This window comes from Canis lupus, chromosome 11 (genome assembly GCF_011100685.1).
Source record: "Canis lupus familiaris isolate Mischka breed German Shepherd chromosome 11, alternate assembly UU_Cfam_GSD_1.0, whole genome shotgun sequence".
Lineage (NCBI taxonomy): Eukaryota > Metazoa > Chordata > Mammalia > Carnivora > Canidae > Canis > Canis lupus.
The window spans coordinates 39,867,165-39,875,896 of NC_049232.1; the positions used below are offsets into that span (position 1 = coordinate 39,867,165).

General features: G+C 38.8%; 1 long non-coding RNA gene across 1 annotated transcript; it reads right to left on the minus strand.

The window, feature by feature from the left end:
• Positions 1 to 5,569: 5,569 nt before the first annotated feature.
• LOC111098065 lies at positions 5,570 to 7,694 on the minus strand. The gene is made up of 4 exons (XR_005366406.1): positions 7,601 to 7,694; positions 7,379 to 7,444; positions 6,944 to 7,080; positions 5,570 to 5,626 (listed from the first exon to the last, which is right to left on the minus strand). It is a non-coding gene; the product is annotated as an uncharacterized LOC111098065 (long non-coding RNA).
• Positions 7,695 to 8,732: the final 1,038 nt, after the last annotated feature.

Sequence of the window (8,732 nt, forward strand, 5' to 3'; positions counted from 1 at the left end):
AGTACACCCTAGGAGGTGAGTGTCTGAGACCAGACAGGAAATGCAACTGCAGAGCCACCTGAAGGATGTCCTGGTAGTGTCTGGTGGAACTGAGGCAGCATATGTCCTATGACTAAGTAACCCCATCCTTCAGTCAGTGTTTCAGAGAAATTCTCACACAGATCCATCAGAGGCTGCCTCTGAGAATGCTCACTGTGGTATCCTTGAGACAATGGAGTATTAGAGGCAAACTGGCATCCTTTAAGAGGGGAACAGACAAGTAAAATGTGGTGAATGCCCCCTAAGGGATACTATGTAGCTAGTAGAAGTAATGAATTGGATTTGATTTTAGCAATGTGGATAGATCATAAAAAATCTGGTAAAAAATAAAAAGTGAGGTTTACAGCATAAAACCATTTATGTAAATTAAAAGCATCTATACACAAGGTAACATGACTTATTTTAGGAGGATACACACATATTTTCAGACACTGTTCAAACATATTAGAGAGGCCTTGCTTTAACCAAGGAAGAGAATGCACTGTGCATAGAGGAGTATGATTAACTCAGCTTTCTACAGCTCAAGTCCATCCAAGCCAAACAAAAGAGAGACACAGCTCAATTGCAATAGGCATATAGAAAAAGCATGAATTATCTTAATTTGGAAAGATAAAAATTTCATGAAAGTCATAGCATTCTAGCTGCTGAAGAAGAGGATTCAGTGGGTCAAGGTGCAAAAGGCTTATACAGAGGTGACTGCCTAAGCAAAGGCTCTGAGAAGGCAGAAATCACTGCAGGGAAGGGTTTAATGTGCATGTTAGGAGAGGGTTTGGGATGGGGTTCCCTGGTGGCGGCTCAGTCAGCTAAGCATCTGACTCTTGGTTTCAGCTCAGGTCATGATCTCAGGGGTCCTGAGATTGAGCCCTACTTTGGGCTCCTCACAGCGGGGAGTCCACTTGAAGATTCTCTCCCTCTGTTATTTGTCTGCCTCTCTCTCTCTCTCTGTCTCTGTCTCTCTCAAATAAATAAACAAATCTTTAAAAAGAGATAGAGAGGGTTTGAATGGAATGCTTGAGAAGGTCAAGTAGTTGGATGAAAGCTGGAGGTGGGGGAAGACCTTCAAAGCCACACTAAAGACTGTGTTTTTAATACAGTGGGCAACCAGTGAATGTTCTAGATTGGGGAAGGGATAGATATTTAACAAAGATATTCTGAGAGCCAAGTTAAAGGCAGTAGGGGAGAGAATCAACTACAATCAGACAGACCCACCCTTGAGTAGAACATGAATCCTTTACAGCACAATCATATAGAGAAATGCAGGTTTTTAGACTCTATCCTAGTCCACTATGTCAATAGGGTATCTAGGCAGGGCCCTGGAATCTCTAGTTTTAAACTAGTCCCAAGGTGACCCTTACCTCAGTGGGGATTGAGAACTATGTCATTTTCAACCATGGCCACATGTGAGAATCATACTAGTTGGAGAGATTTTTAAATTCCTGATGCCCAGGCTATTTGTCAAACCAAACTGAACTCTCTAGGAGTGGAATCCATGTATTAGTATTTTTTTAAAAAAACTCTGCAAGTAATTCTGCAGTCAAAGATGAGAACCACTACACTCTAAGAAGCCTCCTTTAGAAAACTCAGGAGCCAGCAAGACTTCCCCTCATTCCATCTTCATTTAATCTCTAGCTAATTTGATTCTCTACTTAATTGGATAAAAGCCTCAGGCCCTAAATCACTTATATTAAAAATATAAATTACCCACCCTTTTATTTCAAGAACCCCCAGGCACACAGTACAGTGCTTTTCCATCCCTGGTCCTGGGCAATTGACATTTGATTATCATAAAAGGACTAAAGTTGGAATTAAATAAAAGTACTAAGATTCCTGCTCTGGTTGGGTCTGATGAAAAGCAACATTGACAGGTGCTAGAACATGCCACATACTTTATATATTAAGTACACCATGAAATCATATACATTTAAAACTCAAACATACAGATATTAGATGCATATATCAATTAACATGACAGGAATGGGTTTGAAATAAAGAAAACAACAGACTAGGTTTGTAAACTTGAGCAGCACTAAGGACACATAAATTATTCCTTGGAAGTCTATTATTTATTAGATTTCTCATTTAAAATGGTGCCTGCCTAGACTTTCCTGGTATATCCTCCTTACCTTTCTACTGATTATCTATGGAGACACAGAAAAACAAGAAAAGTTGAAAACTCCTACCACTCTAAACAGACTGTCAACTTGGTGCCAGAATCTGGGAAGATTTTCCATTAAATAGAAGGAAATATAATGTATTAAAAACAAAAACAATGATGACAACTGACATCCCCCAATGAAATGTAGCTAATCTTTTAATGTAGAAACAAATAACTATCAAAGTTTTAAAATTAATGCTGACTGCTAAAACTGATAAACAAGATAGTTTATTTAGCAATGATAAATAGTTAGGATATTGATAAAGAAAAATTTTTAAAAAAAGAGAAATATACAAAAATAAACGAATGATTAGAGTACAAGTTTTTTTAAAAATAAGAATACTGTGTATTGGTGCACCTGGGTAGTTAAGTGGGGTAACCACCTAACTTCAGCTCAGGTCATGATCTCAGGGTCCTGGGATCAAGCCTGGTGTTGGGCTCCTCACTCAGCGGGGAGTCTGTTGGTCCCTCTCCCTGTCCTTCTGCCTCTCTCCCCTGCTGGTGCTCTCTCTGTCTCTCTCTCTCTCTCTCTCTCTCAAATAAATATATAAAATCTTTTTTTAAAAAGGGAATATTTTGTACTTCTAAGAGTTATCTGTAAATTCAACAATATCCCTATCAAAGTCCCGAACAGGGTTTTGTTTTGTAATATGGCAAAATGGTTCTAAGCTGTATTGAAAGAATCATCGGAGGGGAAGTGCCAAGAAAATACTGACAGGGAAGATCTTCCCTATTAGATTTTTAAATTTATCATCAAACTATGGTAGTTTTAAAGATGGTGGCAGCACAGAAATAGAATCAATGGAATAGAATACAGAGTATATAAATGTGAAATTTAATTTACGATTAAATGAGGCATTTAAAATTAAACGAGAAAAAGATTGAGCTGGCTTTCTGGGAAAACAAAATCGAGCTCTTCCCCTGTCTTTACACTAAGTAGAATTCTAAGCAAACTGAGGATTTAAATGTCTTTGAAATAATAAAATATCTTTCAAGCCAATTATGAAAAGCCATTAATCAAAAAATAAACACTTGATTATAAGTTTTAGATTTCTGTATGGAATAAAGAAATAGAAGGAGGAAAAGAAAAATCTTGCCATAAACTAATCTCTATGAACATCAGGTAAGCCACCTTTCTTTGGACACTCATAATCATTTGGCTTAAGTTCCTATTCTAGATCCTGGGAGACTGGCCACCCCTCACCTCTCTCAAAGAATCCTCAATCTAAATCTACCTACACTTTCCTCCCATTTTCATGTCAACTCAGTTACTCTTATTTCCTCAAAAATCTCAGGTAAAATATTGATGTGTTTAACAAAATTTATTGAAGGTTTAGAGTGAGAGACATATACCAACAACATCAAATTGAATATTGGACTTGTTTCATCCTAAAAATTCCCTTGTACACTCTCCTCTTTGGAAAAAAATTAATATTTCCCTGCAGCTTTCAGTCCTGTTATGTTGTCCAGCCCTTTCTATTACAGTAATCCTCCTTCTTATTTCCTGTATCCTCACTTTTCTGCTTTTCCTAAATCCCCAAGTTCCTATTTTATTGTTAAATATAACATGAGGTACAAATGCAAAACACATAAATGTTAAATAGCAAATACCTACGTCAAAGACAACATCATTGATATCTTGGGACTTTTCTCAAACACATGCATGCGTGCACACACACACACCCCTCTTCCTAACACAACTACCACTCTATCTGCTAAAACCAACCAGGATTCCAAGATAGTAATCACACCCTCATTTTTCTTTATAATTTTAACACCTGAGCACACATCTTTAAACCATATAATTTTGTTTCTTTTTGAACTTTTTATACATGGAATAATCTCTGTGAATGTTCTTTGTGTCTCACTTTTCTTGCCCAACACCTATTGGCAAGATTTATCCATGCTGGCTCATGCAGCTTTAATAGGTTCATAGTCACAGCTATATAGTTTTCCATATCACAATTTGTTTATCTATTACATGTTGATGGTTATTTGTTTCTAGTTTGGGGAAGTCATAAATAAGGCTTCAGTAAACATTATTGAATATATATACACAAAGCACAGAAAATCTCCCAGGTCACAGTATATGCATGTCTATGCTGGGAAAACTACCCCAGAAGCTTTTCCAAAAAGATTATATAGTCGTATCAGTGATAATTTTTTTTGTATCAGTGATTTAGATGAATTCCTGATATTCCACATCCTCAAAAACATTTGGGGGCAGCAAACATCTGATAGGTGTGTTTTAATTGATGTTTTAATTTACATTTATCTACTAGTTAGGTTTTAGAAAATTTATGTATACTTATTGGCCATTTGGATCTCTTATGAAGTATTTGTTTAATTCGTCTATTCTTCTATTGGCTGTCTACATTTTTTCTCTCAATTTGTAGCATTTCTTTATATAAACTGAATGTTAATACCTATGAATTAAGTGTGTTGCAAAAGTCTTTTCCCACTTTTCTCTCTTTTTATTCTGTCTTTTGTTAAACATTTGCCAGCTCTCCACTGAGTTTGGCTGTCCCTTTGTTTCACTGTTTTTGTACCAACTACACTCACTGTCTATAATCTAAGTGATTCCTTAAGCTATTCTAAGCAAAATTAATTTCCCACTCAAAATACTCTGATGACAATTGTTAAAATAATAAAAATGTTACCCTATTATATAAGGTTAAAAGACAAATGACAAATTTTTACAGTGTAATTCATATGAGAGAAACAGTTAATATCCATAGTACACAAAAATAAAAAGTTTATATAAAACCATAAGAAAAAGTCCAAGACACAATTCTTAAATGGGCAAAAAATAGGAACAGGCAATTCATAAAAGTAAAAAATACCAAAGGTCAATAAACATATGAGATCTGTTTGATAACATTAATTAAACAAATGCAAGTTGATACAATTTGGTATGAACATTCATCTTTAAGATCAGTGATACGTAAAAACTTGAGCAAACTGTCCTGGTGAGAGTATGGGAAGTGGAGAACAGTTAATGAATAGTTAATGGAAATGTAGATTTGTTTACTTATGGAAAAACTATTTGACAATATGTGTCCCAGGCTGGTGGATGGCTCCCCATGAGTATGCTTTCATTGTCTAATGAGTAGGTTTCAGAAAGATGCCCAGCAGGCTAGATTTTTTTTTTTTTTTTAGGCTAGATATTTTGTTTGCCCAACACATGTAGCTGATTTTTGTTTAATGTGAGTTTGTTGCCTTCATTTAAAAATCAGTCAATTTCAAGGTGCCTGGGTGGTACAGTCAGTTGAGCATTTGACTCTTGATTTCAGGTCAGTCATGATCTCAAGGTTTTGGGGTCCAGCTCTTTGTGGGGCTCAGTGCTCAGCAAGGAGTCTACTTGGATTTTTCTCTCCTTCTCCCTCTCCTCTCCACACCATCTCTCTCTCTTTTTCTCTCCCTCAGATGAATCTTTAAAAAGAAAAGAAAAATCAGTCAATTTCACTTAAAAATATTGATTTAGGACTTCCCTAGAAAAATCTGACTCAGTAACTCTGAGCCACTTATATTTTCACATGATAAACATCATCAGGATTGAATATAAGCTCTCCTGTGGTTTGTCATTTTCTTATACCAGTCCTAGCTCACTCATTTATATTACCTGCCTAATACCCTGCACCATTTTAGTGTATAATCCCCAGGCTTATAATTCATTATGTCCTGCCAAGGGCACTGATCTACCAAGGTTTTAATTTTTTCCCCTTTTTAAAATAACTTATTTTTCCTAATTATAAAAGTAAAGCATACTCACTATACAAAATTTAAAAGCACAGTAAGGCCTAAAAAAGAGACAGATAGTAGTAATATTATCCCCTTCTAAAAATAACTCTTGTGGAAGTTGTATATATGTTCTTTTAATCCTTTTGCCCATACATGTATCATTGCATACAAAGTTGGAATCGTTTTGTATTTTGGAATGTTCCATCACAGCATGTCCAAACAATTGCACCTTAAACCGTTCTCCATCATTTTTCATGACTGTAAAATGTTGCATGTTACGAATATAACATTTATTAACAGTTATTTAAACAGTTATTTCTCTAATGTTGGGCATTTAATTAGATTCTTTAGGATTTGTGGGGGGATTATTCTTTTTACTATAATACATAATGCTGGAGTGAAGATCATCACTATAGTGTAGTACATTTCTGTATTATCTGTAGGAGAGAGTCCCAGAAACACAACCTCTGGATCACAACATCGGAGCATTTTTAAGGTCCTTGATGTCTAGAGGACTGCCATGTGGCTTTTCTGAGGGTTTGTTGGGTCAACTGATATTCTCACAATAGGGCAAAGGACCCCTTCTTCAGTGTGTATGCTTTCCCCTAGATACAGATAGTACGGGGCCATTCTTACCATAAGGGCTTCTAAAGTCAATTTAATTCTGTCAGTTGGGGTCATTATCCATATCAGTTAATACCTTAACAGCCTTTGTCAACCAAGGCCTTGCCAGACTATAGAACAAACATGGGCAGCATGGATTCAAAAGACCAACATCATGTCTAAGGTCAGCTCTGCAATCACTCACGAATATAAACGTGAGAAAGGAAAAGATATCCAAAATGCTAACCTTGACCTCAGTGTTTTCCCCTATAAATCCTTACTGCATGAAGACCAGAGGGCTCTCTCCCAAGGAAGAAAATTGCTGAGGGCCCCTTTGCCACTTGGCTGCGTCGTCGGTAAGAGTGAAGGGAGGTCACAAAGCCCTCCATTTCCAAGGGGAGTTACCTCCAGATGTGCCCGCCCCAGGTACCAGGGCTCCCCCGCCAGATGTGATCCCCTGGGAGTTGAAGGGTGGGTGAGCTCAGAGCACACAGCTGCAGATGATGAGGTCATCAGCACGATTTGGGGAAGGGATGAGTTCACTGGGGAAAGAAAAAAAAAAAAAAAAAAGCATGTCACTTTTCTTTTTTCTTGTTTGAAGTCACTAAGCTTCAGGATTCAGGAGGGAATTGTTGCCCTGACTTTATTCTTCGGGAGGCGGGTGGCTGCCTGCCAGAGGCAGCTGCACGCGGGGTCATTTGCATTGCATGCAGGCGCTGGTTTTAGAGGAAGCTCTTCCTTTCCTTAGATCGGCTGTTTCTTTAGAGTCAGGGCCACTGCCTCACACAGATTGTGTTCACTCTTTCATCTTTTCCCCACCCCTCCTTCTCCCTGACTTACTCGGTGCAGTTTAACAAGCTTCCCAGACAGGTCCAGCAGGCTCATCCCGACAGCTTTGAAAGCCAGCTGGTGGACAAAGGAGGAATTATTTCATACACTCATGGCTGGGTGCAGGAGAGGGGCACTTTGCGGAACACACGGGGTCCCCCTGCCTCCCTCCCTCCCTCTCTCCCATTCTCTCTCTTTTTCTCTCTCCACTGCAGCCCACCCCTAGGTGCTAACACCTTATAGCCTGGACCTTGACCAGATCTGACGTCCTGAAGTAGTTAAGATTGCAGAACTTTCAGCTGGTTCTGGCAAACCCGATGGGGCCCGGAGGAAGCAGTTTCCCAGAAGGAGGAGCAAATTCTCTTTTGTGTATGGGCACATTCTTGAAGTTTCACCAAGGTGATGCCGGGGCGAAAAGGGCTGGGGATCTGGTTCTCCAATGTAGGGAAAGTTGCTTTCAGTAAAATGAGGCACCTCTTTTCTTTTGGACGTTGCAGGGGGAGAAAAGCAGAAAAAAAGTGTGACAGAAGGTAGCCTGCACTGAGGACCAGGCACGTGGCCCTTCCCCGGTGGAGGAGAGCTTGTTTCTAGCCTGCCTGCCCATGGTTTAGTAACCGGCAAGACTGTTTCAGGTGTGGTATGATTTTGTTTTGTATCTCTCTAGTTAGGGACCATTTCAGCCATTACTTTAGAAGTGGTGACAAATGGAGAGTAAGTGGTCCATTGCAATTTCACCTTTAAAGCTCAGACTGGAGAGAGGCCATGGACCGTGAGCCAATAAAAAGAACAATCAGAGATGTGAAACAGTCCATGTTGGGCGTCTATGCCATGGGACAGGCACCATACATGATTAAGCCCCAAATGTATTTCCTATTCCCAGAGAATCTAGCAACAGAGAAAGCAAAGAGCTGCTTAACAATATTGGATGTTGGGCAGCCCGGGTGGTTCAGTGGTTTAGAGCCGACTTCAGCCCAGGGTGTGATCCTGGGGACCCGGGATTGAGTCTCATGTCGGGCTCCCTGCATGGAGCCTGCTTCTCCCTCTGCCTGTGTCTCTGCCTCTCTCTCTCTCTCTCTGTCTCTCATGAATAAATAAATAAAATCTTTTTTTAAAAAAACAACAATATTGGATGCACTTTGCTTCTTACCGGTAGCATTTGGAAGGTCTTAACTCCTATTACTCGTGTTGCCCTGAAGCACCTTGAGGCTGTTGAAATTTTTAATCCTTTAGAGTGACTGTACTTCTATTATCTGGAATCCAAATAACCAGTATCCTCAATATTTTCTCCCATGAGTCATTTTGAGGATTAAGAGGCAAAAAAAAAAAGAGAAAAAGGTAACATTAGATCTTTTAGAATATTATGTTT